Genomic DNA, 9,157 nt, shown 5'->3' with positions numbered 1-9,157 from the left:
ATGGGGGGGAAGGGGTGAGGGGAATGGAGGGGAAGGGGTGGGGGGGAATGGGGGTGAAGGGGTGGGGGGAATGGGGGGGAAGGGGTGGGGGGGAAGGAGGTGAAGGGGTGGGGGGAATGAGGGGGAAGGGGTGGGGGGAATGGGGGGGAAGGGGTGGGGGGGAAGGGGGGGGAAGGGGTGAGGGGAATGGGGGGGAAGGGGTGGGGGGGAATGGGGGGGAAGGGGTGAGGGGAATGAGGGGAAGGGGTGGGGGGAATGGGGGGGAAGGGGTGGGGGGAAGGAGGGGAAGGGGTGGGGGGAATGAGGGGGAAGGGGTGGGGGGAATGGGGGGAAGGGGTGGGGGAAGGAGGGGAAGGGTGGGGGGAATGGGGGGGAAGGGGTGGGGGGAATGGGGGGGAAGGGGTGAGGGGAATGGGGGGGAAGGGGTGGGGGGGAATGGGGGGGAAGGGGTGGGGGGAATGGGGGGGAAGGGGTGGGGGGAATGGGGGGGAAGGGGTGGGGGGAATGGGGGGGAAGGGGTGAGGGTGTGATTGGTCCTCACTGCTCTCAGACGAAGAGGAGCAGTGGGAATTTATTATCCCAATACCTGGGAAGTAATGTCCCATTCTCTATCTAAAATCTCCGGAATGCCAGTTATAATCCAGCGAACACACTGTACCAGCAGCCAGCCTCCTCGACATGAGTTCAAAATCTACTTCCTGCTCTCTAACCAACGTTCCAGTCTCTCTCTCTCTCTCTCTCTCTCCATCTCAATCTCTCTCTACCTTGCTCTCTCTCTATATCGCTCTCTCACTCTCTCTCTATATCGCTCTCTCACTCTCTCTCTATATCTATCTCTATCTCGCTCTCTGTATCTGTCATTCTCTGTCTCTCTCTATCTCGTTCTGTCTATCTCACTCTCTCTCCATCTCAATCTCTCTCTACCTTGCTCTCTCTCTCACTCTCTCTCTCTATCGTTCTCTGTCTATCTCGCACTATCTCATTTGCTGTCTCTTTCTCTCTCTATTTCTCTCTCCTCTCTCTGTCTCGCTGGATCATACATGCAGAGATACAGTCAGTTCCTTTACCTGATGTTCCTGGTGTGGTTTATTGTGTATGGTTCAAGCTGATGGAAGTACTGCAAGAAACGAATACAGAAAAGGCACTTTAAGAGGCGTGGACACATAAAATGGCTGTGTTAAAGGCAAGGCAGTGATGCGGGGAGCAGAACAGTTGATTCTAATTCTGAACTTGCTGCTTCCTGGAGATAACCCAGTGAGAACTTCCTGACTGACAAACGAGACAGGACAGAAACACTTCACCTTTCCAGACTGAAATGTTGTTAGAAAGTGCTAAGGGTGCTCTGCACAGACAGAAATACTATCAACCTTCAAGAGCTGGACGTGTTTTAATCATTCAGCTCATTAACATTGATATATCATAATGAAATACCTGAGCATTCCCGGTTTTAATCTCCCCCCCCATTGGTGGCCGAGCCTTCAGTTCCCTGGGCCCCGAGCTCTGGAATTCCCTCCCTAAACCCTCTCCGTCTCTCTCTGCCTCGCTCTCCTCCGTTTAAGACGCTCCCTAAAACCCTCTTTCGTTCACCAAGCTTTTGGCCATACGACCACACAAACTAGGAACAGGATTAGGCCACTCAGCCCCTCGCTCCTGCTCTGCTATTCAATAAGATCCTGGCTGATCTGAATGTAATCTCAGCCCCACATTCCTGCCTAACCCCTGATAACCTTTCACCCCCTCCTTGTTCATTGAGAATCTACCCAGCTCGGCCTTAAAAATATTCACAGACTCTGCTTCCACCGCCTGTTGAGGAAGAGAGTTCCAAAGACTCTCAACCCTCTGAGAGGAAACATTTCTCCCCATCTCTGTTTTAAATGGGCGACCTCTTATTTTTAAACACTGACCCCCTAGGTCTAGATTCTCCCACAAGAGGAAACATTCTCTCCACACCCACCCTGTCAGGACCCTTCAGGACCTTATATGTTTCAATCAAGTCGCCTCTTACTCTTCTAAACTCCAGTGGATACAAGTCTAACCTCTCCAACCTTCCCTCATAAGCCAAAGTTCAATGAAAAGAGCAGGGGGATATGCCAGGAGCAGCACTAGGTATAACCTAAAAATGAGGTGTCCAAAACCTGCTGGGCCAATCAAATCACTAGGGCTGTAGAGAGGGCTTTAAACGAAATAGAGAGGGGGAGGGTTCTGGAGAGTGGGCTTACAAATCAATGGGATATGGGTAGCCTTGCAGGACAGCTATTTAAATAATGATACCCATGTGAGTGTGACAGGAAGGGACAGAGTGTACACACATAAAAAACCAGCAGCAGATAGGGTCAAAGGGGGAAAACATGGTAAAAAGGCAAAATTAGTGGCTCTTTTTGCTTAAACGCACACAGTATTCAGAACAAAATAAGTGAATTAATGGCACAAACAGAGGTTAATGGGTGTGATCTTACAGCCATTACAGAGACGAGGTTACAAGGACATCAAAGCTGGGAACTGAATATTCAGGGGTACGTGAACTTTCGAAATGACAGGCAGCAAGTAAAGGGTGGTGGGGTAGCTTCGTTAGTACGAGATGGAATAAGTACGATAGTAAGAAACGATCTTGGATCGGAAGATGTAGAATCCCTATGGGTGGAGGTGAGAAATAACAAGGGGAAGAAGACACTGGTGGGAGTAGTCTATAGGCCCCCTAACAGAAGCCAAATTGTAGGACTGAGAATAACTCAGGAGCTAACAGGGGCATGTAAAAAGGCAGTACAATACTCATGGGTGAATTTAATCTTTGTGTACGTTGGGACAATCAAATTGGCAGAGGAAACTATGAGCGAGAATTGATAGAGTGTATTCGGGACAATTTCCTAGAACAAATGTTGTGGATCCAACCAGAGATCAGGCTATTTCAGATCTGGTAATGTGTAATGAGGCAGATTTAATAAATGATCTCAGAGTAAAGGATCCCCTTGGAAACAGTGACCATAACATGGTAGAATTTAGCATTCAGTTTGAGAGTGAGAAACTTGGGTCAGAAACATCTGTGCTAAACTTACATAAGGGTAATTACAAAGGACTGAGGGCAAAGTTGGCTCTGGGAAACTGGGAAAGGAGTTGAGCAGCAAAGACAGTTGATGAACAATGGCAGATGTTTAAGAAAATAGTTCATGACTCACAACAAAGATACATCCCAGCGAGGAAGGAGGGTTCTAGGAAGGGGATAAACCAACCATAGTTAACCAAGGAAGTTAACCATAGTATCAGATTGAAAGAAAAACATACAGTGTGACAAAGATTAGTGGTCAGCCAGAGGATTGGGAAAGTTTTAAAAACCAATAAAAGATGACCAAAAAATTAATAAAGAGGGAGAAAATAAACTTTGAGGGTAAACTAGCAAATGATATAAAAAGGGACAGTAAGAGCTTCTTTAAATATATAAAAAGGAAGAGAGAGGCCAAAGTGAACATTGGCCCCTTAGAGAATGAGGCTGGGAATACAGGAAATAGCAGAGGAGTTGAATAAATACTTTGCATCAGTCTTCACAGTAAAAGACACTAATAGCATTCCAATACTAAATAATCATGGGGCACATTGGGGGAGGTAATAAATACAATAACTATCACTGGAGAAAAAGTACTCGGGAAACTAATGGGGCCAAAGGCCAGTAAGTCCAGTGGACCTGATGGGTTACATCCTAGGATATTAAAGGAAGTAGTTATAGAGATAGTGGATGCACTGGTAGTAATCTTCCAAGAATCCGTGGATTCTGGAAAAGTCCCAAAGGATTGGAAAACTACCAAAGTAACACCCTTATTCAAAAATGGAGGGAGAGAAAAAACAGGTAATTATAGGCCAGTTAATTTGACATTATTCAATGGAAAATGCTGGAGTCTATTACAAAGGATGTAGTAGCAGAGCATTTAGAAATGCATAATCTAATCAAGCAGGGTCAGCATGGTTTCATGAAGGGGAAATCATGCCTGACAAATTTATTAGAATTCTTTGAGGAGGTACAATTGACCAGAAACTGAACTGGACCAGCCATATAAATAATGAGCAGGTCGGAGGCTGGGAATCCTGCGGTGAGTAACTCACCTCCTGACTCCCCAAAGTCTGTCCACCATCTACAAGGCACAAGTCAGGAGTGGGATGGAATACTCCCCACTTGCCTGGATGAGTGCAGCTCCCACAACACTCAAGAAGCTCAACACCATCCAGGACAAAGCAGCCCCGCTTGATTGGCACCACATCCACAAACATTCACTCCCTCCACCACCGACACACAGTAGCAGCAGTGTGTGTACCATCTACAAGATGCACTGCAGGAACTCACCAAGGCTCCTTAGACAGCACCTTCCAAACCCACGAGCACTACCATCTAGAAGGACAAGGGCAGCAGATAGATGGGAACACCACCAGCTGGAAGTTCCCCTCCAAGTCATTCATCATCCTGACTTGGAAATATATCAGCATTCCTTCACTGTCGCTGGGTCAAACTCCTGGAACTCCCTCCCTAACAGCACTGTGGGTGTACCTACACCAAATGGACAAAATCCTGGAACTCCCTCCCTAACAGCACTGTGGGTGTACCTACACCACATGGACAAAATCCTGGAACTCCCTCCCTAACAGCACTGTGGGTGTACCTACACCACATGGACAAAATCCTGGAACTCCCTCCCTAACAGCACTGTGGGTGTACCTACACCACACGGACAAAATCCTGGAACTCCCTCCCTAACAGCACTGTGGGTGTACCTACACCACATGGACAAAATCCTGGAACTCCCTCACTAACAGCACTGTGGGTTGTACCTACACCACATGGACAAAATCCTGGAACTCCCTCCCTAACAGCACTGTGGGTGTACCTACACCACACGGACAAAATCCTGGAACTCCCTCCCTAACAGCACTGTGGGTGTACCTACACCACATGGACAAAATCCTGGAACTCCCTCCCTAACAGCACTGTGGGTGTACCTACACCACACGGACAAAATCCTGGAACTCCCTCCCTAACAGCACTGTGGGTGTACCTACACCACATGGACAAAATCCTGGAACTCCCTCCCTAACAGCACTGTGGGTGTACCTACACCACATGGACAAAATCCTGGAACTCCCTCCCTAACAGCACTGTGGGAGTACCTACACCACAGGGGACAAAATCCTGGAACTCCCTCCCTAACAGCGCTGTGGGTGTACCTACACCACACGGACAAAATCCTGGAACTCCCTCCCTAACAGCACTGTGGGTGTACCTACACCACAGGGACAAAATCCTGGAACTCCCTCCCTAACAGCCCTGTGGGTGTACCTACACCACAGGGGACAAAATCCTGGAACTCCCTCCCTAACAGCGCTGTGGGTGTACCTACACCACACGGACAAAATCCTGGAACTGCCGCCCTAACAGCGCTGTGGGTGTACCTACACCGCACGGACAAAATCCTGGAACTCCCTCCCTAACAGCACTGTGGGTGTACCTACACCACATGGTCAAAATCCTGGAACTCCGTCCCTAACAGCACTGTGGGTGTACCTACACCACACGGACAAAATCCTGGAACTCCGTCCCTAACAGCGCTGTGGGTGTACCTACACCACACGGACAAAATCCGGGAACTCCGTCCCTAACAGCACTGTGGGCGTACCTACACCACATGGACTGCAGCGGCTCAAGAAGGCAGCTCACCACCAACTTCTTAAGGTGCAATTAGGGATGGGCAATAAAAGCTGGGCCCAGCCAGAGACACCGACATCCTCTGAATGATTAAAACAAATCTAACTTCTTCCAGCCCCTACACCCCTCCCTATCTCTGTAACCTCCTCCAGCCCCTACAACCCTCCCTATCTCTGTAACCTCCTCCAGCACCTACACGCCTCCCTATCTCTGTAACCTCCTCCAGCCCCTACAACCCTCCCTATCTCTGTAACCTCCTCCAGCACCTACACGCCTCCCTATCTCTGTAACCTCCTCCAGCCACTACACCCCTCCCTATCTCTGTAAGCTCCTCCAGCCCCTACAACCCTCCCTATCTCTGTAACCTCCTCCAGCCACTACACCCCTCCCTATCTCTGTAACCTCCTCCAGCCCCTACACCCCTCCCTATCTCTGTAACCTCCTCCAGCAACTACACCCCTCCCTATCTCTGTAAACTCCTCCAGCCCCTACAACCCTCCCTATCTCTGTAACCACCTGCAGCCCCTACAACCCTCCCTATTTCTGTAACCACCTCCAGCCCCTACAACCCTCCCTATCTCTGTAAACTCCTCCAGCACCTACAAACTCCCTATCTCGGTAAGCTCCTCCAGCACCTAAACCTCTCCCTATTTCTGTAACCTCTTCCAGCCCCTATATTCCTCCCTATCTCTGTAACCTCCTCAAGCCCCCACACCCCTCCCTATCACTGTAACCTCCTTCAGCACCTACAACCCTCTCTATCTCTGTAACCTCCTCCAGCCCTTACACGCTTCCCGATCTCGGTAACCTCCTCCAGCCCCTACAACCCTCCCTATCTCTGTAACCTCCTCCAGCCCTTACACCCCTCCCTATCTCTGTAACCTCCTCCAACCCCTACACCCCTCCCTATATATGTAACCTCCTCCAGCCCCTACAACACTCACTATCCCTGCAAACTCCTCCAGCACCTACACCCCTCCCTATCTCTGTAACCTCCTCCAGCCCCTACGTCCCTCCCTATGTCTACAACGTCCAGCGGCCCCTAAAACCCTCCCTATCTCTGTAACCTCGTCCAGCCCCTACACCCCTCCCTATCTCTGTAACCTCCTCCAGCCCCTACACCCCTCCCTATCTCAGTAACCTCCTCCAGCACCTAGACCCCTCCCTATCCCTATAACCTCCTCCAGCCCCTACAGCCCTCCCTATCTCTGTAACCTCCTACAGCCCCTCTACCCCTCCCTATCTCTGTAACCTCCTCCAGACCCTACATCCCTCCCTATCTCTGTAACCTCCTCCAGCCCCTACACCCCTCCCTATCTCTGTAACCTCCTCCAACCCCTACACCCCTCCCTATATATGTAACCTCCTCCAGCCCCTACACCCCTCCCTATCTCTGTAACCTCCTCCAGCCCCTACAACCCTCCCTATCTCTGTAACCTCCTCCAGCCCCTACAACCCTCCCTATCTCTGTAACCTCCTCCAGCACCTACACGCCTCCCTATCTCTGTAACCTCCTCCAGCCCCTACAACCCTCCCTATCTCTGTAACCTCCTCCAGCCCCTACACCCCTCCCTATCTCTGTAACTTCCTCCAGCCCCTACACCTCTCCCTATCTCAGTTACCTCCTCCAGCCCCCTACACCCCTCCCTATCTCTGTAACCTGCTCCAGCCCCTACAACATCCCTAAATCTGTAACCTCCTCCAGCCCCTCCACCCCTCCCTAACTCTGTAATCTCCTCCAGCCTCTACACCACTCCCTATCTCTGCAACCTCTTCAATCCCCTACACCCATCCCTATCTCTGCAACCTCCTCCAGTCCCTACAACCGTCCCTATCTCTGTAACCTCCTCCAGCCCCTACATCCCTCTCTATCTCTGTAACATCCTCCCGCCCCTACAAACCTCCGTATTTCTGTAACCTTATCCAGCCCCTACACCCCTCCCAATCTCTGTAACCTCCTCCAGCCGCTACACCCCTCCCTATCTCTGTAACCTCCTCCAACCCCTACACCCCTCCCTATCTCTGTAACCTCCTCCAGCCCCTACACCCCTCCCTATCTCTGTAACCTCCTCCAGCCCCTACAAACCTCCCTATTTCTGTAACCTTATCCAGCCCCTACAACCCTCCCAATCTCTGTAACCTCCTCCAGTCCCTACACCCCTCCCTATCTCTGTAACCTTATCCAGCCCCTACACCCCTCCCTATCTCTGTAACCTCCTCCAGCCGCTACACCCCTCCATATCTCTGTAACCTCCTCCAGCTTTACACCCCTCCCTATCTCAGTAACCTCCTCCAGCCCCTACACCCATCCTTATCTCTGTAACCTCCTCCAGCCCCTATAACCCTCCCTATCTCTGTAACCTCGTCCAGCCCCTACACCCCTCCCTATCTCTGTAACCTCCTCCAGCCCCTACACCCCTCCCTATCTCAGTAACCTCCTCCAGCACCTAGACCCCTCCCTATCCCTATAACCTCCTCCAGCCCCTACAGCCCTCCCTATCTCTGTAACCTCCTACAGCCCCTCTACCCCTCCCTATCTCTGTAACCTCCTCCAGCCCCTACAGCCCTCCCTATCTCTGTAACCTCCTACAGCCCCTCTACCCCTCCCTATCTCTGTAACCTCCTCCAGACCCTACATCCCTCCCTATCTCTGTAACCTCCTCCAGCCCCTACACCCCTCCCTATCTCTGTAACCTCCTCCAACCCCTACACCCCTCCCTATATATGTAACCTCCTCCAGCCCCTACACCCCTCCCTATCTCTGTAACCTCCTCCAGCCCCTACAACCCTCCCTATCTCTGTAACCTCCTCCAGCCCCTACAACCCTCCCTATCTCTGTAACCTCCTCCAGCACCTACACGCCTCCCTATCTCTGTAACCTCCTCCAGCCCCTACAACCCTCCCTATCTCTGTAACCTCCTCCAGCACCTACACCCCTCTCTATCTCTGTAACCTCCTCCAGCCCCTACACCCCTCCCTATCTCTGTAACCTGCTCCAGCCCCTACAACATCCCTAAATCTGTAACCTCCTCCAGCCCCTCCACCCCTCCCTAACTCTGTAATCTCCTCCAGCCTCTACACCACTCCCTATCTCTGCAACCTCTTCAATCCCCTACACCCATCCCTATCTCTGCAACCTCCTCCAGTCCCTACAACCTTCCCTATCTCTGTAACCTCCTCCAGCCCCTACATCCCTCTCTATCTCTGTAACATCCTCCCGCCCCTACAAACCTCCCTATTTCTGTAACCTTATCCAGCCCCTACACCCCTCCCAATCTCTGTAACCTCCTCCAGCCGCTACACCCCTCCCTATCTCTGTAACCTCCTCCAACCCCTACACCCCTCCCTATCTCTGTAACCTCCTCCAGCCCCTACACCCCTCCCTATCTCTGTAACCTCCTCCAGCCCCTACAAACCTCCCTATTTCTGTAACCTTATCCAGCCCCTACACCCCTCCCAATCTCTGTAACCTCC

Source organism: Carcharodon carcharias, chromosome 19 (genome assembly GCF_017639515.1).
Source record: "Carcharodon carcharias isolate sCarCar2 chromosome 19, sCarCar2.pri, whole genome shotgun sequence".
Lineage (NCBI taxonomy): Eukaryota > Metazoa > Chordata > Chondrichthyes > Lamniformes > Lamnidae > Carcharodon > Carcharodon carcharias.
This window is presented reverse-complemented; position numbering follows the sequence as displayed.